Source organism: Leuciscus leuciscus (genome assembly GCF_965113295.1).
Source record: "Leuciscus leuciscus genome assembly, chromosome: 21".
NCBI classification, from domain to species: Eukaryota; Metazoa; Chordata; class Actinopteri; order Cypriniformes; family Leuciscidae; genus Leuciscus; species Leuciscus leuciscus.
The window spans coordinates 35,176,855-35,204,410 of record NC_138745.1 but is presented as its reverse complement, the minus strand read 5'-3'; the positions used below and the strand labels follow the sequence as shown (position 1 = coordinate 35,204,410).

At 40.8% G+C, this 27,556-nt stretch overlaps 1 protein-coding gene and 3 long non-coding RNA genes across 8 annotated transcripts in view; 3 read left to right on the top strand and 1 right to left on the bottom strand.

The window, feature by feature from the left end:
* LOC309485166 (uncharacterized protein) overlaps positions 1-27,556 on the top strand; it is a 198,682-nt gene that overhangs the window by 143,565 nt on the left and 27,561 nt on the right. The window lies entirely within an intron of this gene.
* On the bottom strand, positions 4,128-19,599 carry LOC309485238. The gene is made up of 3 exons (XR_014201113.1): positions 19,549-19,599; positions 18,412-18,564; positions 4,128-4,701 (listed from the first exon to the last, which is right to left on the bottom strand). It is a non-coding gene; the product is annotated as an uncharacterized lncRNA (long non-coding RNA).
* On the top strand, positions 5,464-6,103 carry LOC309485232. The gene is made up of 3 exons (XR_014201105.1): positions 5,464-5,667; positions 5,836-5,966; positions 6,026-6,103. It is a non-coding gene; the product is annotated as an uncharacterized lncRNA (long non-coding RNA).
* Positions 6,522-11,173, top strand: LOC309485226. Of its 2 annotated transcripts, XR_014201095.1 has the most exons (7): positions 6,547-6,569; positions 6,948-6,984; positions 7,166-7,236; positions 7,511-7,566; positions 7,808-7,889; positions 8,345-8,455; positions 10,258-11,173. It is a non-coding gene; the product is annotated as an uncharacterized lncRNA (long non-coding RNA). The 2 variants fall into 2 exon arrangements; XR_014201096.1 differs by having other exon boundaries at positions 6,522-6,984; positions 10,258-11,172.

The window sequence follows — 27,556 nt, the reverse complement described above, 5'->3', positions numbered from 1 at the left end:
GCTTGACGGGACCAGCGGCAGCGAGGGCTTTGAACTGGGTAGGACCAGCGGCGAAGAGGACTTTGAACTGGACAGGGCCAGCGGCGAAGAGGGCTCTGAGCTGGGCAGGACCAGCGGCGAAGAGGGCTCTGAGCTGGGCAGGACCAGCGGCGAAGAGGGCTCTGAGCTGGGCAGGACCAGCGGCGAAGAGGGCTCTGAGCTGGGCAGGACCAGCGGCGAAGAGGGCTCTGAGCTGGGCAGGACCAGCGGCGAAGAGGGCTCTGAGCTGGGCAGGACCAGCGGCAAGGAGGGCTCTGAGCTGGGGGGCAGGACCAGCGGCAAGGAGGGCTCTGAGCTGGGCAGGACCAGCGGCAAAGAGGGCTCTGAGCTGGGCAGGACCAGCGGTGAAGGCTTTGTGCTGGGCAGGACCAGCGGTGAAGGCTTTGTGCTGGGCAGGACCAGCGGTGAAGGCTTTGTGCTGGGCAGGACCAGCGGTGAAGGCTTTGTGCTGGGCAGGACCAGCGGTGAACACAGCTCTGGACTGGCGTGAAGTGCAGGCTCGACTGGACTGGCGTGAAGTGCAGGCTCGGCTGGACTGGCGTGAAGTGCAGGCTCGGCAGGAAGATACTCAGGCAGGAAGGTCTCGGTGAAACATGATTTATGCAGGATAGTCTCAGCGGGACGAGACTCCTGCCCGATGGCCCTTATGGCAACACGTACTGACCTCAGCGGGGAATCGGCCACACTGGATACCAGTCCTGGACGATAATAGACCGATCCGGTGACTAGCTTGATGGCTGGCGTGACGGGAACAGTCTCTGGAAACGCCCCCTCAACAGTAGAGGGCTCGGGGAATTCTGCTAAGACGTAACGAGGCTCTGGGCGGTCTGCTGAGACGTGACGGGGCTCTGGACGATCTGCTGAGACGTAATGGGGCTCTGGAAGATCTGCTGAGAAGTGACGGGGCTCTGGAAGATCTGCTGAGAAGTGACGGGGCTCTGGAAGATCTGCTGAGAAGTGACGGGGCTCTGGAAGATCTGCTGAGAAGCGACAGGGCTCTGCTAAGACATAACGAGAGTACGGGGAGGTATAGCAGAATTCTGGTTCAACGGGTATGGTAAGTTCATGGGAACCCTCATCCACAGGGCCCACAGAAGAGGATGAGCCGCTTATCCTCAAGGCGAATTCAATATATTGACCTAAAGTCCATTGAGGGGTGTTGTCAGGCATGAGATAATTTAACATGTCCTCAAGCCCATATCGGAACCTATCCTTTAAGACTGCATCGTCCAAGTCTACCCCATGGCAGAGCTCACAAAATTCGTCAACATATTCCTCAATGGATCGGTTACCTTGGCTGAGGCGGAAGAGACTGATTAGTGGGTCCATGGTGGGTCTCGGTTCTTTCTCGGCTGCTGGATCTGAAGTGGCGAAGTCTTCTGTCACGAACTGCTCCGAGACACGAAGGTTAAGATCCAAGTGCAGCTTTTATTGAAGGGGTAATCCAAAGGCGTAATCCAAAGTACAGGCAAAAGGTCAAAACACAGGTAGGCAGTCCAAACAAACAAATAAAGAAACAAACTAACAAAACAGGCAGGGACCAGAGGCAAGAGAGTAATCCAGGGACCAGGGCGAGATATTCAAAAACCAGACAAGAAACCAGGGAAACTGCTCGGAAATGCAGACTAACAGTACAACAAGACTTCGCAGTGAGTGAATGAATGAACATGGTATAAATAGACAGACTAACAGGATGAGACAGGTGAATGCAATCAGTGAATGAGGTACAGGTGAATGTGATCAGTGATAAGTGATGAGTCCAGGCAGTGAGTTATGGGAACTGTAGTTTGTGAGTGAATAGGAGAGTCTTATGTGGAGTGCCCTCTGGTGGCTCTCAAGGGCACTCCAGCTGGTGATCGTTACACTATCAATCGGGTTAAGAAATGGATGTTTGATCGGACCCCATTGGGTTAAAAGTGAGAAGGTGTCATGTAAACGGGGCTATTCTGTAAAAAAAAAAAACATTAAAAAGCCATTTTGCCTGTGATGTGCTTAGCTGTAAGTGCCTATCCTTTAACACCATGTTGGAGCAATCTTGCCATATCACTTTTGAGTGATTGTGCCTTGTAATTATTCCTAAACGGTCTTGATGCATCACTTAAATGATAATCAATGTGATGTTATCCCTAACTCAGTGTCAAACAAAGTGTCAGGCACAGGGAGAGTCAGTGTGCGAGCTATGTGCCACAGGTCCCTGAAGAAAAAGGAGAGACCTCACAACTTGAGAGTAGGATATAGTTCACATCACATTATACTGCACTTGCTAGGATTAAGGTTTGTTATGCGTGAGTAGTAACTTTTTCTTCTGTTTTCTTCCTAGATTGTCCTCGAAGACTCCTCCCCAGTGCAGCTGTATGAGACGGTGTGCTCGTGTTCTGCTGGCAAGGCACTCCTTTTTCAGACGGCGACCTACTCTCAGCTCCTCCAGCACAAGCCAAGGCCTATGGTAATTTTCAGAGCATTATTTTTATCAGTAGCCACATGTGCAGGGTGTAGTTTGTCTGTGCATAAAAGACAACATTTTCCACACGTTACATTTAACCACCTCTGAAATGCCAGTGTAAGGACCACCCATTGGCCCAACGACGGAATCCAACGGCCTGGCGAAGGTATAATGCGTGTATGTCTTTTCAGCGCTCCAGTGAAGTTCACTTAATTTATTGGAATTTAGTTTTAGTATTACTTTAGCTCTATGCGTAATCTGACTCCAATTTCAAATGATAATCAAATTTAGATTGTGTTTCTGATTAGAAAATAATCATAAATATTGATTATGAATTCATTTAGATCTTTGAATATTCTGGGCATCTCATAATTTCAAATATTCGTTCATTACGGACCTAGTGTCACTTTGAGACGTCACGTTGCGAATGTGCGCTCACGATCACAAACTAGCCAGTCTTGAAATAGTCAGAGGGTGCAGTGCAAGTATTTTACCCTATGCAGCCGTTCACTGCAGACCCATAGGTGTAATTTTTTATAATATTTGCAGCGTACAACATTCTAAGTCAGGGAATAGTCAGAAATCGGAAGGTCTTCCTAAGATGTGCCCATGCTCCATTCATAGTGCTTTCAGTTTGATCTATCCTGGACAAAGATTTGCGGAAACACCAGACTGCACTTTTAATCTACTAAAATTAATGACTTCTGAAACTTCTGAATAAATCAAGATGTAACATTTATTTGTCAGGTAAAAATGTATCATGCCAATTACAGAAGTAAATGATTAAAAACCAATTCAGAAAAATACATGACATCATTTATTCAAAGATGACTCTAAAGTGAGTAATGCATTCCTGACAGAGACATACAGTGGTGTGTGAGTGCTTTCCAACAGGAAAATACTGAAACACCACTGTATGGGGGATGATCCTGGTAAAGAGTCCCAAAGATTGCTCTGTCCCCTCGCCTTAAATAACCAGACCAGAACAAAAGGGGTTATACAAATGTTGTTTAGAGTTGTTTGGGCCAATCCATGTACCCCAGGGGGGTAGCACCTGGTTCCTTGAGATATCTTAAAGAGATATCACTCAGAGAGTTAACAGGATTCTCCTAAGTTCTCAATCTGTTTTGTTAAACCAATGACTGCAATGAAATTAAGACCATTTTACCAATCACAGAGACACTTAAAATGATACCAAACATGAAAAGGAAAAAAACGACATATTCACAAGATACACCATATCTGATATATAGACATTCTTAATGAACTTTCAGTGACTTGAGGAGGGAGAGGGGGAGAGAGAGGGGGGATGAGTTGAAGTCAAACAAGGAGACAAGGAGATAAGTTTGGGCAGGGTAAGGTTCTGTGCTCTGTCTTTGCTATCTGCTGTCCAGGGTGCATTTTATGGCTCTATTGCAGGGTGCGTTTTGTTTTAGCATGAAAATCAGTCCTTACACCAGGCCGGGTCAGTGATATGGTTGTCCTGTCTGCCAAGCCCAAACAAAGGACAGTTGCCAGTGGGGTCAGGTAGGTTATGTCTTGTTAATTCAAAAAATAATCATGAAAATGTGGTTATCTGTCACACAGATATGTACACTGTAAAAAAATTATTGTCAAATTAACAGTAACTTACTAGCAACAATTATCCAGTAGTTGCTGTATTTTCATTCAACAGTAAAATTACTGTAACACTAAATACAGTAGTGTTAAGCATACTGTACAATTAAATACATTATTTTACTGTAATTTTTTACCACGTTAAAACACAGTATTACACCGTTGATTTTTAATAATACTGTATAGTATTATACAGTTATGAAATGTTATTGTATTACTTTTATAGTGCTACTGTGTTACCTGTAGAATATGTAGAAAATCTGTAGGAATATTATTTTAACAGTTAATGGGAAATAGAAAAAAGAACAATTGAAGCTTTAACTGCACAACAAGGTTTATTGTGTATTTTTAAACAATACATTAGTAATAAAAATGTAATATAATACAACAATAAAAATCTGTTTTAAAAGAAGACTAATAAACAATATATATTTAATAATTAAGATCAGTGAACAATTCATGTATTTCAATTCATGCAAAAATGATCCTGAACAGGTAAAAAAGAAACTTAGAAAGAAAGCAAGACAGGTGAGGATGAAGGCCAGGTGAGGAGGGTAGTGATGGTGTCAAGTGGTAGAAGAGCGACAGCATTTCTGATAATCCTGCAAGGAATGATAAGCACAAATCAATCAGAGGCAAAAAACAACAACTAATAATAAAAAAAAAACTAACTCACATTATCAACACCTTTTTAGGAGAATTTTTTTTCCCTATGGAATCCACCTTATTTTTCACGGAAGAGTGGGCACGGCCATTTACTATAAATGAAATGTGTCTGGCTTCCGGTGTCATACGCTTATAGTTATTTCTAGCTGTACAAAAAAGCTTGCTATGCTTCTTGATATTTTGATGTATTGAATTTGTCATAATTGTAAACACTAGTTTGTAGCACAAATATTTTTATTATTTACAGCACTTTGTTATTCATCTGGTTATTTCCATATAGCGGGTAATGAACCGGAAGTCTCGCACATTCACAGAAAATAGCTTAGGTAGGCTACTTTAGTTTTTACATATAAGAAACGCGTTCAACATGGACACGCAAGCGGTTTTCTGTGGTAACGAACAAATACTCTATAAAAGAGAATGAACATGTCCTGTATCAGAAGCTAAAGTAATAAATATTGAGAAGGCAATGGCCCATATTCTATATCTCTCTGACTCCAAACAATCGGCCACTGATCAGGGCTGCGTTTCCCCAAAGCATTGTAACCTTAAATTGATTATAGAGCAATTACCACCAATGGTCTCTACGATCAATTTAGGCTTACAATGCTTACGATAGTCAGTTCCTTTCATAGATATGTCTGTCGACTTTATGCTTACTAATTTTAATGATGAAAAAGACGTGCGTGAGCTCCCAGCAAACACAGAACGTTCCCCTAACGTTCCCATATGGTTCCCATTTGGTTATTTTTTTGGGAACCAAATAAGAACGTTCTAGGAACGTTCTCTGTAGGTTATTTTTAGGTTTAATTTTTATAACCTAAAGAGAACGTTCTGGGAACGTTCCCTGCAGGTTGTTATTTAATAACCTAAAGAGAACCTTCACAGAACGTTCCCTGCAGGTTGTTATTTAATAACCTAAAGAGAACCTTCACAGAACGTTCCCTGCAGGTTATTTTTAGGTTTTATTTTTATAACCTAAAGAGAACCTTCCCAGAACGTTCCCTGCAGGTTATTTTTAGGTTTAATTTTATAACCTAAAGAGAACCTTCCCAGAACGTTCCCTGCAGGTTATTTTTAGGTTTTATTTTTATAACCTAAAGAGAACCTTCCCAGAACGTTCCCTGCAGGTTATTTTTAGGTTTTATTTTTATAACCTAAAGAGAACCTTCCCAGAACGTTCCCTGCAGGTTATTTTTAGGTTTATTTTTATAACCTAAAGAGAACCTTCCCAGAACGTTCCCTGCAGGTTATTTTTAGGTTTAATTTTATAACCTAAAGAGAACGTTCTGGGAAGGTTCCCTGCAGGTTGTTATTTAATAACCTAAAGAGAACTTTCCCAGAACGTTTCCTGCAGGTTATTTTTAGGTTTTATTTTTATAACCTAAAGAGAACCTTCACAGAACGTTTCCTTGCAGGTTATTTTTAGGTTTTATTTTTATAACCTAAAGAGAACGTTCTGGGAACGTTCTCTGCAGGTTATTATTTTAATATCACTTAACAGGCAGATTACCAACTGACAACGTCGTCAGTACGGTCCCCTAAGGTTATAAGATAACCAACAACGTTCAGATCTATTCGCAATAACTTTTTATTAATGATATTTTAAATTATGTTATACATTTTAATTCTATATGTTTATTTAAATGCTGCGTGACTTTGAAGTGTTTTAATGCGCATGCGCGTAATCAAACACTGGAGCACGCACGTGCGCTCCTCGAGAGCAGATGGAAACCAGGAACGTCATCAACAACTGACAAACAACAAAACTCCCGTCTGTTGCTGTTGGTTTCACTGCTTTCAGGTAAGTTTAGTCAACAAAATCTCACAAATAATACACACAAACGTCCCTGACACATTTCTTACGTGTAATTGACACGCTTCTGTTGAATATTTACTTTAAAGAAATGGTTTTGTGTCTTTGAAAAAGTCCGTTAGCATCTAAGCTAACCGGTTTCAGAAGAGAACGTTAGGCCTAAGTTACGTTAAGTTAAGGTCTTATTTATGAAAGTTTGGGTTTTTAAACACATATTTAGTGTAGATAACAGTTTTTTATAGTTTTGCTGGTAATTTGTCAATGGGTGATTGGAAGTAAGCTCATTTATTTAACCTAAAAGAATGCACTGTATTGTTAACTTAATCAGTGACGTCACTTACCAATATTGCTAAAATGTGATTTCAGAATAGCGAGAGAGAAAAAAAATCCTCTACAACAAGGGGTGAGTTATTGTTTAATCATGATAATAATTCCATATGCATTGATTTCACAATATATTATCTTAAGATTTTTATATATTTATCTTTTCTGCATTTCACCTCTGTTCTAGCTTGGTTCCTTTTATTAAACCAATCCCATGTAATATTGTTGGCTCTGTGACAAATAGCTTGTTATGTTCCTAGATCATCATGCTGTGATGGCCTGCTGCACCCCCGGTCCAAGACAATCTCCACGGCTATGAACCATATGACTAGTAAGCAAAACCACCTCAAACATACAGTGCACTACTGTTCAAAGGTTTGGGGTCTGTAAGATTTATGCTTTTGAAATAAGTCTCACATTTTAAAATCATTAACCCCAGGGTTTTTCAGTGAGATTGTCCTTGAGAAGCCTGTAGGCTAAATAATCAGCTAAATAATAGGCGACTAATACAATATTATAATGGTCATAGTTATAATAATAATTCATTTAACTACTATGATAACATGATATCCTGATCATTAGTATATTTTATTTTATTTCTTTAGGTCTGTTTTGAATTATGTTGGCCAATGAGACTGACACCATACTGTCCAACTCAAAGGTATTTATGTATTTGTATGTTTTTTTTTATTGATCAATACTGAAATTCTTTGTACTTTTAAATGCTGAATGTGGTTCAGGGGGTCGACAACTTTAGTCAGTTATTTTTCACAGATATCTTGGGCAGCTGTGGCTCATACTCTTAGCCTTTAAAAATGTTTGAATTGATATCCCCAATGCAATATCAGGGGGTAAATATATCATTAGAGTTCTTAAAGTTATGGCTATGCTCTTGTTACCAGATGAGATATAATCCCTATTGTTTGGCCCTGTGATTCTTCAGGACAAGACCTTGATGCCATCCATAGTCAGTAGATGAAGAAGGTGAGTTTAGCCAAATTCAGTTCTCTTTCCCTTTCTTTTGAGCTTAAACGGACACGTGCACGCAAAATGAAGTCAAAATGCCCATCTTGGCGAGTTTCCTCGTAAACAGTCTTGTGTGTTTTAAACAGAAAGAAAACAGATGCGTGTCATTTATATTAGGTCTGCGCATTCGTCTTAAAGGGACAGTAGCCTAACGTACCCGCAGCTGTTTGTGTCGCCAATGGTGATCAAACATCAAAAGAGAAAATTACTTGTAGCTTTAGCAAAGATACATTTAATTAATTTATAGTTATTTTATTTTTACAGTGAAGACTTATTTTACATTTTGATAATTCAATTTCTGTACCTGATGTTTTCAGATTTAACTGAAAAACATAATGCACTGCTTATTTCAACTGTATTTTTCTTCTATTGTATTTATCTATGCTTGTTATCTATTGTAATTTTCTATGCAGGTTCACTCCTCTACAAAATCCCCCCAATAGGGGTTATGCGGAGCGCCCAGCGGTCGAACCGGAAAGAGGTCTAAGCATTTCCGCTTTTCACTTCCGTACACATCTGCAGCGGTAGGTGATCTCGGTTTACTGTTAATTTTCGCTTATTACACTAAAATTCTTATTTCTGTTTTAATTAAAATGTCACGAATGCTAAAATATCAGAAAAGGGAACATGATGTACTTACAAACTTTCCAATGCCTCGTTTAATGAGTACAGAACCTATTTGTACTCAGGGTTTCCGCGGAGTCATAAAAAGTCATAAAACGTCTTAAATTTAATCATCAGAATTTTAGGCCATAAAAAGTCATAAAAACGTCCGGATTTTCCATACAAGGTCATAAATTTCATTTAGCCACGTCTTAAATTGATATGCTCGTTGGTTCTACCATTGCTTTTTCCCCCTGGCCTGAAAATGCGCTGGCGGCATAATGTTAAATGCACAGGTTAAATGCGCCAAAAGCGGAACGCTCATTTGAAACGCGCGCCACACGAACCATTTACCCGCTCGGCTCCAAGTCCAAATGGCAGCGCAGCGCGAGCTCAATAGAACTGATGCGTTTACTCTGATCGGTCTCGGTCACAAGATCCAGTGAGAAGTGCTTGAATTCAGCGAAGAACACACTGTCTCAGTGATTTAAACCAGTTTAAAGGCAGATTAAACAGCGCTGACCAACAGGAGAAACTCTGCACAACGATACAGTCTGAAGGCTTTTCCGTCTACAATCTCCCATCATTTATCATGGATTTACTGTAACGTTAGCCTAGTAATATTAACTGCACCATGTGGGATATACATATTGAATTTTATTATATTATTAGTGCTGATAATGTATTAAAGGACTAATGGAATATTTACAGTATTTAATAATGTATTTAGGCTACTGTTTTTCATACATTTCCTGAAGATATGTGCCATCAAAGTTAGGCAACACAAACCTGTTTCAAGACTTGGCCCCTATTAGCACATGCAGAAACTAAGTAATTATTTTCCCAATAAAGATATTTATTTTGTTAAGGACAAATAACAAATGTTTGAATGTCCTACCTCAGATTTGTGAAATGTTCACCTGTTTTAGCAAGTGTTTGTCATTATATTTTCTGACAATAAAGAGTAAAGTTAGTTTAAAACCACAATTAAAGCTCTGGTTTCTACAACTTTCACTTAGAAGCAACAGTCTGCCTTTAAACTTGAAAGAAATAAAGATTTGACATTTATCGTGATAATTATCGATATTGACTAATATAAAACAATTATCGTGATAATTGTTTTTGGCCATATTGCCCAGCCCTAACTGAAATCTCCCGGTCTATCACAATGGGAAAGTGTACATTTAACGAGCCATGGCTCAAAGATGGTGTGTTTAGTAGTTGGCTCAAGCCTGTTGCAAATAATCAGTATCAAGCATATTGCACACTGGGTAAGAAGGCGTTGGAGCTGTCTTTAGGCATTTAAATAATACATCTTGTTACTTTCAATGAAAGTCAATTAAAAAAAAAAACTTTTGAAAGGAATTTTAATGATTTTTCGTAATTCGTGTAGGTCATAAATTTCAATCATAATGGTCATAAAAAGGTCTTAAAAAGTCTTAAATTTGACTGACCAAACCCTGCAGAAACCCTGTGTACTACTGTAGAAGTTTGGTACCATTCTGGGCATTATTAGTGGGGTAATTTACCAGATACAAACCTGGAGCCGCGCATGCACTAAACCATACGGCTGATATCACCTAAATAAACTCTAAATTTTTCAATATTGTGCAGCCCTAATATTGAGCATATCTTAAAGTGAACTTGGAATGATAATTTGTGATACCAGATGAGATGTATGTATGATAGATTTTGAACTGTAATATATATTTTTTTTTTTCAGGTTTTCTGGGATCCCAGCGGAAGGCATCAAGGCATCAGATGTTGGCCTGGACAGATGTTCCTGTAAACTACACCGACCTTTGCTTTTGAATGGGTGGCTGATTATTACCATGTTCTGTGAGGGCATCATTATAGCAAAACTGAGCACCTGTGACGGTGGAATTTGTAGGTGTAAAGTCACAGATAAAAAAAAAAAATTTGATAGTAGTTTCAAACTTTTTTTCTCTTTCTCTCTCATAAACAACACAGCAGTTACAGGTTTTCAAATTCTTCATTGGAGGTGAGACTTATACGTTATATGTAGAGCGAATTCGCAGGTCAGAGTTCACTAGACTTGAATATTATTTTCTCTGTTTTTTATTTGACTTCAGAGTCGAAAGTGGGCTTAAAGGGTACATAGGCTTAATGGGTATCCTTACCCCTATATAAAACATTCCTTTTTTGATTTGTAGTCTGAAATAATAAATAGTGCAATATAAATAAATGCAATGTAGTGTTTTCAAATATATACATTTTTCTATACACATTGATGCTGAAATATCTGAATAAATACACGATACCAGCAGCGCTCGTGCTCTCATATCTCCTACAGCTTGTGACACACAATCCCACCTCACTCTTTTCATTTGCTCCGGATGAATATTAATGCCATTACAGGGCTTGAATTTTGGCATGGGATTGTGTGTACATGTAACGCGTTGTCTTTTTATTTTCTTGTTAAATTTGCAGATGGTGTTGGGAGTTTAAATGTTTTGAGCGGAGTGAAGATTGGCACATTCATGTATATTGTATATAAATGAAGACTTTTTCAATTTTGTTCTAAGTTATAGGCTACAGTTTGCAAAAAGATAGTTTTAATTAAAATGTTTGTGTAGTTTTATTTATTGAAATATTTTCATGTTTGAAATATTAAATGTAAATTACTGTTCCTGAATACATTTTGCTAACGCTGTTTCCCTTTCGTGGTCACTCCGAGTTACGTCGGATGACGACGATTGGGGTTTCGCTTAGAAGCCTATCACCTTCGAGTATATAAAACGAGCCAATGGCAATGAAATGCCATGGGTCTGCGGAATTTGCATAGCGTAACTCCGCCCGCCGCAGGGGGTATATAAGGAAGTACGCTGGCAGAATGCAGATATGTTTTCGCTTCGGAGCTGAGAACTTCTCCACTCCTGCAAGCCAAATATTCTGAGTTATTCTTCTCATCCCTTCGAGACGAGCGAACTCTCCGGTGTTGGTGTGACGGCGATTTCAGCGAGTGCTCACTACCCTGCTGATCTGTTCAGTGATCTGACAGATAGTGTGTTTCTCCCTGTTCGCTTCAACATCCGCGGAGTTTTTCCTCTCACAAAAAGAGCATTGCACGCGGCACGTCTTTTTAAAGATGCCTCGCCCGTGCACTTCTGGTTGCGGTCGCGACATATTCTTTTCTGATGGGCACAATCGCTGCTTAGCGTGTTTGGGCGTTGCTCACGCTGAAGCAGCGTTTGTGGATGACTCATGTTCCCATTGCGGGAACATGACCATCTCCATGCTGCGGTCGAGACTCAATGAGCTCGTCAGAGCGAGAGTCCCCTCATCCACACCCCGATCTACGGTCTCCCCGAGAGGCTGTACTTCGGCTGGTGGCCAGGGTGACCTGAGGGTGACTGTGCGGGACATACCGCCGACACGTCCACGGTCCGCACACCCCTCTTCAGCATCGGTACCCGCGAGTGTTCAAACTGAGACCGCTGGTTCCTCTACGGAGGCCCCGCGCGTTTCGTTTGGCGCTCCAGAAGAGGATACGATGTCGATCGCGGCATCACAAGGTGGGCGTGAGTCCTCGGGAAGTGAGGATTCGGCTGTGTTGCCGCCTTCGGGCGTGTCAGCATTGCCCGAGTCTGATCCCGAGCTGACTGCCATGCTTTCCCGGGCAGCCGCGGCCATTGGGCTGGAGTGGTCCCCGCCACCCGATCCGGTGCGCTCGCGGCTGGATGATTGGTTTTTGGGAGCGGCCGCTGACACCCGTCGCCGCCCAACCCCAATACCGTTCTTCCCGGAAGTGCATGAGGAAGTCACGCGGTCCTGGAAGGCTCCCATGTCTTCCCGCGATCGTTCGTCGGCTTTCTCCGCCTTTCCTCCCCTCGATAGAGCTGATGCTTGTGGGTACACTGGGATTCCCACGGTTGAACGTTCTGTCGCGATGCAGCTGTGTCCGACAAGCGCTTCATCACGTGGTGATCCTAAGCACCCGTCCAAAGCCTGTAGATTCTCGTCTACCATGGTGGCGAAATCTTACAGAGCGGCGGGACAGGCAGCTGCCTCTTTGCATGCCATGGCCATCTTACAGGTCTACCAGGCCAAGATGCTTTGTGACATGCACGAGGGTAGGACAGACCCAGGGCTCTTCGATGAGCTGCGCGCCGCCACCGACCTCGCTCTCCGGGCGACGAAGGTGACCGCGCGCTCCCTGGGTTTGGTGATGTCCACAGCTGTGGTCCAGGAGAGACATCTCTGGCTGAACCTGGCTGATATGCGTGAGCCCGAGCGGACTCGTCTGCTTGACGCTCCCATATCCCAGGCCGGCCTTTTCGGCGGTGCAGTCGAGGACTTTGCCCAACAGTTCTCGACTGCTCAGAAGCAGACTGAGGCGATTAAGCACATTCTGCCCCGACGCTCTGCTGCTCAGCCGTCGGCACAGAATCCTCAGCCTGCTCGCCGCCGAGGGCGCCATCCCGCGGCTCCCGCCCCTCCCGCACGGCCCCAGCAGCAGCCTTCATCTGGGCCGCGTCGTGGAGGAAGCCGTAGGAAGGCGCCACAGCCCTCTCCAGCCCCGCAGCCCGCTAAACGCCAGGCTAAGCGGCGCTCCTGAGACGGGCAGCTCAGGTTTGGCACTCTTTTCTGTACAGGAGCTGGTAGCAGGGCCACTCCTTCCCCCGGTGGAGGGCCGGGGGAGAATCTTTTGTTCTCCACTCCCCGCTGCTCGTCCCACGACGAGCAGTACCCTAATGTGGTTAAAGACCCCCAATCCTGAGCCAACAGAGCCCGAGAGCCGCAGTGCGCGCCACCCTCGGGTCCCGCCACCGCCGCCCTCCTCTGTTCCAGAGGTGCGGGATGACAGCACGCGCCGCCCACGGGCCACGCTCCTCTCATCCCCCTCTGTCGCCAGACCCCTGCCAGAGCACGCCCCCGTGGGACGCGCGCCCTCCCCTGGCCTCCTCTGGCAGGACGCGGCTAATGACCGTGCCCCCACACAGGGCCGCTATGCCACCCTCGCCGGTGCCGGTCATTCCGCCTCGCTGCCCCACCGACGGTACGTCTGTGGTTCGTATGACCCCGCTGGTGCACTCTCTGGAGGCCTGGCTAGAGCTTCCCAGACTGTCCCGCTGGGTCGCGAGAACCATCAGGCTCGGCTACGCGATTCAGTTCGCGCGATCTCCTCCCCGCTTCAGCGGAGTCCGCTTCACTTTGGTCGGTGGCAATGCCCCTGTCATGAGAGCGGAGGTCGCTACCCTACTGGCGAAGGGTGCGATCGAGGTTGTCCCTCCAGCCGAGATGAAGTCCGGCTTCTACAGCCCTTACTTCATTGTACCCAAGAAGTCCGGTGGGTTACGGCCAATCCTCGACCTGCGCGTCTTGAACCGCTCCCTTCACAGGCTGCCGTTCAAGATGCTAACGGCCAAACACATCCTCCAGTGTGTGCGGCCGCAGGATTGGTTTGCAGCGATCGACCTGAAGGACGCCTACTTCCATGTCTCCATTTTACCTCGACACAGACCGTTTCTACGGTTTGCTTTCGAGGGGCAGGCATACCAGTACGCGGTTCTCCCTTTCGGGCTAGCCCTGTCTCCTCGCGTCTTTACGAAGGTCGTCGAGGCAGCCCTTGTTCCCCTCCGGGAACACGGGGTTCGCATCCTGAACTATCTCGACGACTGGCTAATCCTAGCTCACTCTCGAGACCAGGTTTGCGAACACAGGGACCTAGTGCTCCGGCACTTAGTCCGTCTGGGCCTTCGGGTCAACTGGGAGAAGAGCAAACTCTGCCCCGTGCAGAGGATCTCTTTTCTCGGTATGGAGATCGACTCGGTCGTCATGTGCGCGCAGCTTACGAGCGAGCGCGCGCAGTCACTGCTGACTTGTCTTCGTCAGTTCGAGGGCAAGAGTGCGGTTCCACTGAAACTTTTTCAGAGGCTCCTGGGGCATATGGCATCCGCAGCCGCAGTAACGCCGCTGGGATTGCTTCATATGAGACCGCTTCAGCTTTGGCTTCGCGATCGAGTCCCGAGGTGGGCATGGCAACACGGCACGCTCCAAGTCCCAGTGACTCCAGCCTGCCGTCAGACCTTCACCCCGTGGTCGAACCTCAGTTTTCTACGGGCCGGAGTGCCCTTAGAACGAGTTTCCCGGCATGTTGTTGTATCAACAGATGCCTCCAACACGGGCTGGGGCGCCATGTGCAATGGTCATGCTGCCGCGGGCTCCTGGACAGGACCCCAGCGCCTTTGGCATGTCAATTGCCTCGAGTTGCTGGCTGTACGTCTCGCCCTGCACCGCTTCCATGCGCTGCTCAGGGGTCAGCACGTACTAGTCCGATCAGACAATACCGCGACAGTAGCGTACATCAACCATCAAGGTGGTCTACGCTCCCGCCGTATGTCGCAACTCGCTCGCCACCTCCTCATATGGAGTCAGAAGCATCTGAGGTCGCTTCGAGCCATTTATATCCCGGGAGACTTGAACCAGGCGGCCGACGAGCTGTCTCTGCTTCGGCCTCTCGCTGGAGAATGGAGACTCCATCCCCAGTCGGTCCAGCTGATTTGGGATCAGTTCGGGGACGCACAGGTAGATCTGTTTGCCTCCCACGACTCGTCCCACTGCGACCTGTATTATTCCCTGACCGAGGGCACGCTCGGCACGGATGCACTGGCGCACAGCTGGCCGCGGGGCCTACGCAAGTATGCGTTTCCCCCAGTGAGCCTTCTTGCGCAGACCTTGCGCAAGATCAGGGAGGACAAGGAGCAGGTCATTTTGGTTGCCCCGTATTGGCACAACCGGACCTGGTTCTCCGAACTAGTACTCCTCGCGACAGCACCTCCCTGGCCAATTCCTCTGAGGAAGGACCTCCTTTCTCAGGGACGGGGCACCCTTTGGCACCCTCATCCCGATCTCTGGAACCTCCACGTGTGGCTCCTGGACGGGACGAGGCAGGTTTGAGTACCCTACCACCTGCGGTGGTGGCTACCATCACTTCCGCTAGAGCATCGTCCACGAGACATCTCTATGCGTTGAAGTGGAACCTCTTCGTCAACTGGTGTTCTTCTAAACATCAAGAACCCACGAAATGCCCCATCAGTGTCGTGCTTTCCTTCCTGCAAGAAGGGTTGGAGCGAAGGCTGTCTCCCTCCACCCTGAAGGTGTATGTTGCCGCCATTGCCGCACATCACGAAGCAGTTGATGGTAAGTCTCTGGGGAAGCGTGCCTGGAAGCGTGCCTCTTGACGAAGCGTGCCTGGAATTCGGGCCGGCTAACTCTCACGTGATCCTGAGACCCGGCTTGGATACGTGCCCAAGGTTCCTACCACACCTTTTCGAGACCAGGTAGTGAACCTGCAAGCGCTGCCCTTGGAGGAGGCAGACCCAGCCTTGGCACTGCTCTGTCCAGTACGCGCCCTTCGTGCTTACGTAGACAGAACGCGGTGTTTCAGGACCTCAGACCAGCTCTTTGTCTGTTATGGTGGGAAGCTGAAGGGAAAGGCTCTCTCAAAGCAAAGGCTATCTCACTGGATAGTGGATACCATTGCTTTGGCATACCAGCAGCAAGGTCGTCAATGCCCCCTTGGTGTGAAAGCCCACTCCACTCGTAGTGTGGCTTCCTCTTGGGCTCTAGCGCATGGCGCCTCGCTAACAGACATTTGTAGAGCTGCAGGCTGGGCGACACCCAACACATTCGCGAGATTCTATAATCTCCGAGTAGAGCCAGTTTCTTCTCATGTACTCTCTTCAACCAGCCGGTGCTAGATTCTGCTCAGGTGTCTTCGCTTGCTCGCCATTCCTCTCCACGGACGGGATACGTGCGACTTTCTTCTCAGGTGAGTCTGATAAGCTCTGAGTTCCTCCAGCACTGGTACGTCAACGCCTGACTTATGCCATTTTGCCATAACGCAGCTTTTGCGCTTGACTAGGTGCCTCCATGTGTATGGTCCCCCCTCTGGGCGACCCCCACATGTGTATTCCACTGTAAGTCTCTTCGTGAGCGTGTGTCTTTCCCTTGGCAAGCCACCTTGCCTCCCCTGGGGTTTAAATATTCCACCTGGGGCTGGACACCCCAGCGTTATTCCATATGCATCCCTCCGGGTCATATGTGTATTCTAAGTCCCCCCCATCAATGGCTGGGCATGATTGCATATCTCTCTCTCTGGAGATATGCTTCCCAGTGTTCCTTGGTATCCCTGTGTTAAGTAGGACTCCTTCGTTCGTGCCAGTCACACAACAGGGAGCTCAGACTTAAGCAGGGCACTGGAAGACAACCGAGGTGGCGTGATTAGACTGGAACCCCAATCGTCGTCATCCGACGTAACTCGGAGTGACCACGAAAGGGAACGTCTCGGTTACGGATGTAACCCTCGTTCCCTGAGTGGGAACGGAGACGTTACGTCTTCCTGCCACTTCCGCTGTACCGCTGAAAAACGCCTGGGTCCAGTCTCGACTCCTCAGCGAAGACATATCTGCATTCTGCCAGCGTACTTCCTTATATACCCCCTGCGGCGGGCGGAGTTACGCTATGCAAATTCCGCAGACCCATGGCATTTCATTGCCATTGGCTCGTTTTATATACTCGAAGGTGATAGGCTTCTAAGCGAAACCCCAATCGTCGTCATCCGACGTAACGTCTCCGTTCCCACTCAGGGAACGAGGGTTACATCCGTAACCGAGACGTTTTGATGACTTATTTTAGGTTGATAATTAAACAATGAATCAACAAAAACATGGATTGTGTGCTGATTTATTTATTTAATACAAACTGATTGATTTACTTATTAATGATAGTTTCTGTAAATTCAATTTATTGTAATAATATATTCATAGGATTTTTAAGTGTTTGAACAATAAACAATGTAGAATATGTTGTTTGTAGACCTATAATTTGTGTACAGGCATATCAGGATGTGTAGACGTTAGGAGAACCTTCCGGGAACGTTCCGAGAACCTTTCGGCAACGTTCCGGGAACGTTCCCCTAACCTATAGGGAACGTTCTATTAACGTAAAGAAAACTTTCCTGCATAACCAATAGGGAACGTTCTTGGGAACATTCCGGGAACGTTCTGGGAACCAAAAACTAACGTTCCCAGAACGTAAAATTGTTAGCTGGGCTCACGCCGTGAGAGGTGAATGTGAACGCTGAGTGGCAGCGGGTTAGATTAAATTAACGCAGATATGAGGTGTGTATAATTTGAACTAAATAACTCCATCTTGATTGGGGATAACAGTAGCTGCTGATCATTTCTCTTCTGTTCGATTCTCGATTTTGAATCAAATTTCATTTAGATATATGCATAGATTTGATTTTAGATTTGATCATAGATTTTAAATCTATTCTATGCATATATCAAATTGAAATTTGATTCAAAAGAGAATTCCCAATTTCAAAAGTACCGCCTCTTTTGAATCAAATCGTGACCCAAAGAATCGATTTGAATCGAATTGTTGAATCAAAAGATTCCCACCCCTATTACATTTCATTATATTTTAACTTTACCTGTTGTCTTCATTATTTAATGTATGTTTGAGAACATTTAAAACTTAAAATAAATAAATATTTGACATTGATTGTGATAATGATCAACACTGACTGATATGAAACATTTTATCAAGATGATTTTTGACCATATCACTCAACCCTATTTTTACCATTTCATGTTTTAATTAAAACTTATTTAAAGAGATGTTACAATTATAATATAAAAATACAAATTATTTGACTTATACAAGGCATATTTATTAAATGGAAACTGTGAAGGGAACATAATTACATTTTAAAACAGACTATCAATTTGAAAAATGTATGGTTTAAGTCATTTCCACCCTTTTTGGATTTTTCTAAATACAGATTCAGACACAAATAATTTCTACAGATATGGGCTCCGCTGCACATCCCTAATGTTACTCTTACCTTAATGATTTTGCCAATCATATTCTGCAAAGTCCCTGATGTAAGATGCAATGTGTGGATTCAAGGCCATGGTCTTCCTCCGAACAACTCTTTCTGCTCACCTGGAACTGTGATGTTCATTTCGAATTTTCAGGATTTATCCTGACAAGAAACCTGTAAACACACAAAAAATTTAAATATTTTCCAACTGAATCAAGAGTGATCACAATATGTCGCATCATCTGTAATAAACCATCACTTGTGCAAAATAAAAAGCCATTGGTGTTACTAATAGAAATCAATTTGTAACAAAAGTGTGTGAATGAACATGGACTGAGGTAACTGCACAAGGTCCTGGCAGATCGCCAGGTCAGGTCCTCCCAGACGTGTAAAAGAAAATTCTGATTTAGACAAAAATAATCGCGAATAAATCAATAAGAGGAATCGAAAATTTAATTTTATAACAAGAATCCGAATCCTAACCTTGGATATCCAATTTCAGGATACATTGATCGATTTTCAATTCCCAACCGTATGATATAACAATGAACGCGCAGGCGCTTCCACCGACTTAAAATGGTAGATAACACAATTATTAGATCATTCTGACCTTATAAGAGGCTACATATGCAATCTATGTTTATAAAATTACATTTATTAATCAAGTAGGCTAGCTATCAACATGAAGGAAATCCGCGTTACAGGCGTTATAGAACATAAGCCGCGGGCAGTTCTTCTAAACTAACATTAACCTGCTACTATTTAGTTTGCATAAAAAAAAATATAAAGATTCATCACTAACCAGATATTTATGGCGAAAACTTCGCCGACAGACACAGCGACGCGATGCAAAGGCCTGCGCTCTCAACGTTACTCAGGGAACTGAAGAGTTATTCATAAAACGGCAGCTTGTGGTTATTTTTCGCGGTCATTTCGTACTAGGCCTACTGTATTTAAATTTACAGTTAACGTTACATGTCCCAATGCCCCAAACTACATTGAAACCTAGAGTAGCCTATCATATTGTACACAGCTTATAGTAAAATGTTGAGAATAAATTAAATTAAATATCTAAATCCTGGTCAGCTATACTCTCTAAATAATTTTAAAGTTATTAGCTAGAATCCATGCATACAAATATTAAGATTTATTACTTACCATATGACGAAGTTCCAGGTCGGCAGAAACGACAGGTCTACACGATGCACTGACACAGAAAAACTCATTCAAATGCGCTCTCATGCTCCCCCCACTGACAGAAATTAAGACTGTTAATGGTCACCCAGTCCTGAAAATGTTTTATGTAAGGATAACGTTAGTAGGCTAGCAATTATACTTGTGGAATTTTGTGTGGTGTTTTTCGCGGTCAATTTGCACTGCTGTATTTAGATTTACAGTAACTAATAATTTCCCAGAATGCATTGAAAATCTACAGTAACATACTGTCAACTGTGTGCACAGTACATGTTGAAAATACAAAATAATACTGTGAAAGCAACAAAATCTACAGTAACATACTGTACATAGGTTATACAGCAAGAAACTGTTGAGAAAAACACTATAATGCTGTGAAAACAACAGAAATCATTTACAGTGTAGCATAATGGATTTATTGTTTAATAATTTGCATTAATTGTTACTACATTAATACATAGTTCAAAAGTGCCTAATGTTACTGAAAGAAATGTCGACCCAGGACGAGCTATAGGACTGTGAAGCTTTGGGAGTGTTGATGGACTCGATCTACTCCATCTATGTTTTGATTCCGATCCAGATTTTGTCTTTGACAAAAACGTGATTTTCTCAGCTTTTTGTTTAAAATGCAAAGTTTCTTCTTCATCTTCTTTTTACAGAAGAGGGTATGTTCTTTCCTTTGCATATATTGCATGTTCAGACATGCATGCAACAAAATATTCTTCGTTTGAGTTTATTTGACATAAAAAGTAGCAATACAACTGCATTACGAATTCTTTGTCAAGGATAACAGAATAAAGTTGCATTCATTTATTTCCATTGTGGTCCTTGATTTTAGAGAGTAATTCTCATTTATTTTCTTTAAAAAAGTTGTTTAATATTTTATTCAGGCAATGATTATAAGGCATGTATGAAAAGGGTCTTAATGATCCAAAAGGTAAATGAGAAAAGAAAAAAATGATGGTTGGCCTTTTCCTTTAATAATATTTTTTCTTTCAGTAAAAGTATGAGAATGTTTAATGATCATAGTGCTATCTTTTTAATGCTATCTTTGCAATCGTTTTACTTCTTTTCTATTGTGAACTTATGACAATATGCTAGAGAATATGCATGAGAAGAGTCTTGCTATTTTACTTTTAATTCTAAAGGCTTTGAATTGTTCAGTTGAATTGTTCTTTGAAAGCAAGATGGGGTGAAGTTCAGTCAGTGGTCAGATTTTTATTTTATTTTATTGTACTAGTTTTTTTAGTTATAGAAGGTGAAGAGAAAATGAAGTTAAAGAGCCAGTAGGACAGAGAACAAGTTCACATTCAGGCAGTCATCTGACACTGTCCTCGAATGAGAGCGTGATAACTGTTTAAGTTATTATTATTATTATAAATTCCATATTCTGAACGTGTTTCTATTACTAAATATGTTTGGATATGACAACAAAATATTACAGATCAAATACTTAGAAGATATCTACATTTGATCATAAACAATAAGCAGTATGTCAGTAGTCAATAACCATATTGTGTGATTCAGATTGCAAATTCCTTTCAAACATGTTAAGATAAATATATGAGCTATTATACATGTATGATAAAGTAGAAAGTAAGATAAAGTATTAACTGATTTTATATGTAGTTTTGGCTTATAAAATGTACTGATTGTGTTCCAGTTGGTCTCTAAGGGTTAATATGGTGAACATGTAAAATACTCTTTGGCCTGTATGCCATGTTGTAGTCAGGCCAACATTAAGAAAAGCCATATCTTTAACACAGATATAGAATGTATTGTATCTACAGTATATAAAATATGAAAATATTCCTACAACATATTAAAAGCATAAATGCATTAACACCAAATATGAGGTCAAAGCAAACAGGTTTCCAGAACATCTGGAAACTATCTTTTTAGATTTTCTTTTCTTAGTAACTCTTGAAATGAAATATTAGAAGGGAAAAAACACAATACAAACGAAAATGTGTCTCATTCAATTTGAATATCAGAAGAGAGAAAAAAAACACAATATAAACAACAGTATATGTCTCATTCATTTGAAATGTCAAATGAGAAATAAACAAAAAAATTTAATAATGTCTCAGTTTAGAAAATCAGTGTCCCAGTTCAGATTCAGGGAAGAAAAAAAAAAGAAAAAAATTATATATATATATATATATATATATATATATATATATATATTGAGTAGTGGCCTTAGTCCATCAAAAATCAGTTTCTCAATCCAGCGAGTCCGAAAAATAATAATAATAATTTGCTCAGTCCAGTAAAATAAAAGTGATTAAAGAAGAATGGTTCGTCCTACCAATAATGTATTCCTCACTCTTCAAACTATGTCACCAGGTACGATTCAGATGGGAATGGCTCGCCAGTCCTCGCAATGCGCACACAGCAAAAGGCAAGGACAATTCCTCAACATCAATCTCAACTGCTGAAGCTCAGGATCGGCAGCAGTTGAAACATTCACTCACATATGTCCAAAAAAATAAATAAATAAATAAATAAAAAAATAAAAAAAAACCCGGCCAAGGAGAATATAATCCAAAAAGAAAAGAAAATTTAGGTGATTATCCTAAACACCCATCGATTTGGCCTTATTTCTTCTGTAAATCGCCACTGCTTAAATCTTCCGTTCGATCAAGAACATATAGCCTAGAACTTCTGTTCAAAATAATCAAAGTTTGTTTTTATCTCTTATCAAACTTCAATACTGCTAATGCTCTCGCATGGCTTCTTGCGTCTCATACCTCTTCCCGACGATTTTTTTAGGGGCGGGACTCAACTCTCGCTTCATCCAATTAGCGACCTCTTCAGGTTACTCTGACTAGTTTCAACTTGGAATTATTTTAAAATACAATTATTGTATTGATTTCTTTTCTTTTTCTTTTATTAATACTATATTGAATAATATAGATAATTCTTTTTCTACATATACTATTTTTTTTTCTTTTTTTTCTCAAGGTTCTATTTTAACCCTTTGTGACCTGGGTTACACCTCTTTCTGGCTCCATGCGTTTCCTCATTAATGTTTTGCTGGGTTAAGTCCTTTAAATTGGAATAAATTAATTAATTACTGAACAAATAAAGGACAGAAACAAATAAAAATAAATATTTTTGAGTATACTGCAAATGTGCTTAACAATATTAATATTGCATTATATTGCAAGGCTCTTGCTTGTTATATATATAGCCTAGGGCTGGGGGAATTAACGTGTTAATCTTTGCGATTAATTTGCGATGTTTAACACATAAAAAAAAAAAAAAAAATGCAATTGATGCAGCACCTTTTTTTTTTTTTGCCTCGTTTTAATGACTTCCTGTTGCGGCTGCTATTGAAAACATAGATATCATATAATAAAGGCTAGATGTCTCGTGCGTGCTGCTGGCCAATGGAGGTTGACGTCCGCACATGGCGGCCATCTTGCCACAGGCAGCTCGCTCACTCATAACATTGTGTTTTAATGCTGCATGTACTTTTTAAATAACCATAACTTGCTAAATTTTCTACCGATTTTCAAACGGTTTGGTTTGTTATAAACGTCAGAGATGTAGTTATGACTCTGCATACATATGAATAATTATAACATACATGTTCAAGCATTCGGAATTATAGCCACGTTAATAACGTTTGTAAGAAACCAAACCGTTTGTAAATCCGTCAAGATTTCAGCGAGATAAGAGTATTTGTGTTCGTGCTGATCACTCACCTTACATCAGGTACCACAGAGCCCGCCAGAAAGCCTGCCTGTGATAAAATGGCCGCCGGTGATGCCGTTCGAGACTCCGCTGTAAGCCTTATATGGATATCTATGATTGAAAAGGCCGAAAATATGCCGCCCCGCCCCTCCGTGTTTTTGCGATCAGGTTTCATTCTCGCGCAGCTTGTTTAGTAACTTCAGGAGCGGGTCTTTTCTGCTCCGTGTGTGTGCCCCACTCTCCATTCCGTGTGTGTGTGTCGGCGCTGCCTCTGCTCAATGTTCTGCTCTGTCGTCAACCGCCCAAACGCTCCAAACATGTACCGATCAGGCACTGGAAAAGCAAATCCGCTCAAATAACGTGAAATTTCTCTGTAGTAGACTTCTGTTTGCTGAGCTGGTACAGCCTGGTCAACAATGGTAAAATTACCTGCTCTGATCACATGCTCTGGTAATAATAGCTTTGTATGACTATAGGCTACCTTATTTTGATAATTAGTCAAAAAATAAATCTGTTCAATCTGAGTATGTTGCATAGAACTGAATGAAGAATAATATATTGATGTATTGATGTTTAATATTTTAATATAGGACTATTTTGTCCAATTTGTGTGGACATGTTTTTCTCCTTTTTTTGTGTGTGTTGTTTAATTTAATTAGTGATTCTACGTTTAAATATTGATGATTACAAGTTAGGGGGAAATGCGATTAATAGCGATTAATCACAGCAAATTGTGCGATTAATTATTATTATTATTATTATTTTATTTTATCGATTCCCAGCCCTAATATATATTAAATATGTAAATATGTTCAATAATATTTTAAAGTTAAAGTTTATTAGAACTGAATGTATCTACACAAACGTCATAGCTTTGTCCTTAATTCATCCAGTCTATAAAGTTTTTAATTCTCCTTTGTAGTTTCCCTAATGAAAAGTTGCCATAGTTATTGCTTAGAATCCGGAGATTAAATATAAGTTCAAGACACAGCTAAAAACCAAGCTCCTCATTACCATGGTTTTGTGGTTTCTATAGCAACAACAACAATATTAATAATAAACTATGGTATTTGTAATGAAAAACATCTTAAAAACTATAAAACAACCTCTATAAAAGTGACTTGTTTGCCCTAATATTACCCAATATTTAATGTAAAACTAATAATGTTAATATTAACAATAAATAACATAATGTCATATTTCTATACCTTTAGTAGGTGCATGGTAATTTCTGTGTGTATTGAAAAGCTTGTAATTATGATGTGTACAGTTGACCTCAACACTTCAGTTTACATGGAGCTGTTTGGGGAGCAACTATAGTTTAGCCGGTATATTCAGTATAACAGGTTTTTAAATGTGTCAGATATACATTTTCTTATCTTTCATTGCACATCCATTTACCTTAGGCATACAAAAGCTTATGATGAACATTTGGGTCAAATTAGTATCCATTTTAACCCATAGGGAATACTTAAACAATATTCATCCTCTTCAGTGAGTCTCTATAACACTTAGTTACATGAGGTTTGAGCTTCACTGAGAGCCAGTATACGATCAGCTAATAATGTTCAGGTTTCATGCTGTACATTCATACATTTCATTCTGTATGTCTTTATTGATGGTTAGATAATCTCGTCATAATTTTTAACCCTTTTACTTTTTATCACATGATCTACTGCATTCTTATGACTGATTTTAACATGATTATTTTGCCAATTTGTAATAACATGCAGAAACTGCAATCATCATATTTGCCGTTATGTGATAATGCAAAATAAAACAAAAAGACTGTTAATGGAGTGGTGACAGTCACGTACTGTAAGTGGTTTGAGGGATTCTCGATCAACTGCATTTGCAACAATTACTGGAAAAATCCACTTTGGAGACTTGATAACAATCATTCATTGTCTGGAATCCGTTCTGTTGGTTCAGAGCCTAAAAGTAAACCAGAATATCAGGTTAGGAAACACACAGTACTTCTCATGAGATGCTCATACTGTAGTTCAGAGGATGAAATGATCTTTATATCAGTGCCAGATTTACTGTGTGAATTTAAACTCATAATACATTAACTAATCTTCATTTATTCAGCTTGTTAAATGATCATGCTCTCAAGCTTCTCATGATCCCCATTTTGACAAGGGAGTACGCAAATGACATTATAATGTCATGACTAATTAATCAAACCATACTGTTCAATTCTTTACCAAAAACTATTGACATACATATTCAAAGCATTGCACATTTGATAACTGGTAAGAATAGAGAGCCTAATCAACATGGTGAGACATCTAGTTTAAATATTACTGCTTATTTAACTATATGTGTAAATGTATATGTGTGTGTATACAAATACATATGTTTGTACATATGTACATTTACAGAGGGGACACACTGTCAGGACACATTAAAGTGAGTCACAGGCTTCTTTGAATGATGATGAAGTCTTTGTGCACGTGAGGAATTTAGAACAATTCTGAAGAGTGTAATTGTTGCTCCTCCGGGTAAACGCTGAACATAATGTTCACTTCCTTAAAGCCTATGTATATGACATGTTCTCATTTAGGGAAGGGCCAGCATGTCTGTTTGGCCTAATTTTATGTATTCTCTGCGGTCTTTGTAAATCAAGTTCCATGATTAGGATTTGTTACTGTTTCTCATTGTTTTTCCCTTCATTGTCAATACCAAAATATTAGATATCGATTTGCCTAATTGATTTGCAATAGCATGCCGTTTCCCAGCCATTTTAAAAGACATTACAGTTTACTTTAGGCTTTAGCTTTGGGGTTGAGTTGCATTCAAAAAACATTTGATATGTATTTCTACATTCCTGTTATGATCTTGCTAGTTTGCACAACTTACAAACATTGCCTTACTTGACCACTGCCTACATCCAATATGTCTTACTGATGAACTCTAAAGCTTTTAATGTGATCATTAATTATTTAAACTAAGAATTAATTACCATTATTAAAATAAATCATGAAATATATATATATATATATATATATATTTTTTTTTTTTTTTTTTTGTGACACTTGGATCACTCACTGTGTGTTTTAAGGTACTATTTTTGTACATTTACTAAAGTACTGAACTAATCAAACTGACCCATCGTTATTCCATCTAGATTCACATCAATGTGAACAAAGAGTGAGAGAATGTCTTTCTGAATGGATGTGTACACAAGGAAACAATCAGTTAAAATAACAAATCTCTTGATGTCAAATGAAAAATGAAAAACTGGTTTAAGCAAGCTATTGTTATCTAGTTCCAGTAAAGGTCCACCTACAGTTATTAAAGGCACTGATAAGATTGTGAGCGCTGCAGTTCAGCATCACTGTATTGAACTACTGAAGAGAGAATCTCATAGACCAGTCATCAATCTGAGTTTGCTCTGCAGCAGCATCTGACCTCAGGTAAAGTTACTGTTTTATCCCTTTAGGCTCTAATGAGTTTGGCTGTTTCTTATATATTATGTAAAATTAGTGTGTTATTTAAATATTTAAGTGAATGTTATAGTTCTTTTACAAATGTGCACAACAAAGAAAGAATAAAATACAACAACATATAAGAACCACATTTCATGTGTGTATGTTGTGTGTGTGTGTGTGTGTGCAGGTGCCGTTCGTCACAATGAGGTTTCTGATCTCACTGTGTGTGTCACTGTTGCTTATTAATGGTAAGTGTTTTATAATCTGTCATATAAAATTACTGAATTATTTTCTCATTAATAAACAATTATGCTTATATTGTGTATTTAACAGGTGAAATAATTAATGGACAAACAACAGGTACAATAATTCTTTCACTTCATCCAATCTTCAATTCATCCTTTGTTTTTCATTAAAAATGTTGAAATAAATGTAGTAGAAATAATTAATATGATAAGAGTTTTCCTATTGATATAAAACCGTTTCATGTTTTATAACTTTCTTACACATTGATTTTCACAGGAGACTCCAAAATAAAAGAAAAAAAAGTTTATTTGGAGTCACAGGAGATTATTACAAAAAAAAAAAGAAAGTAATCTAAATATATATTAAATAAATAAATGAATTAATAAAATAATAATAATAATAATAATAAAATAATAAAAAATATATATATATTTTTTATTATTTTATTATTATTATTATTATTATTATTATTATTATTTTATTAATTCATTTATTTATTTAATATACACTGCAGTTCTATTGTAACACATACAAGTTTTGAGACAAAACCCCCAAGCCAGGCACAATGTGTTTGGAATTTGTGACATTTATGA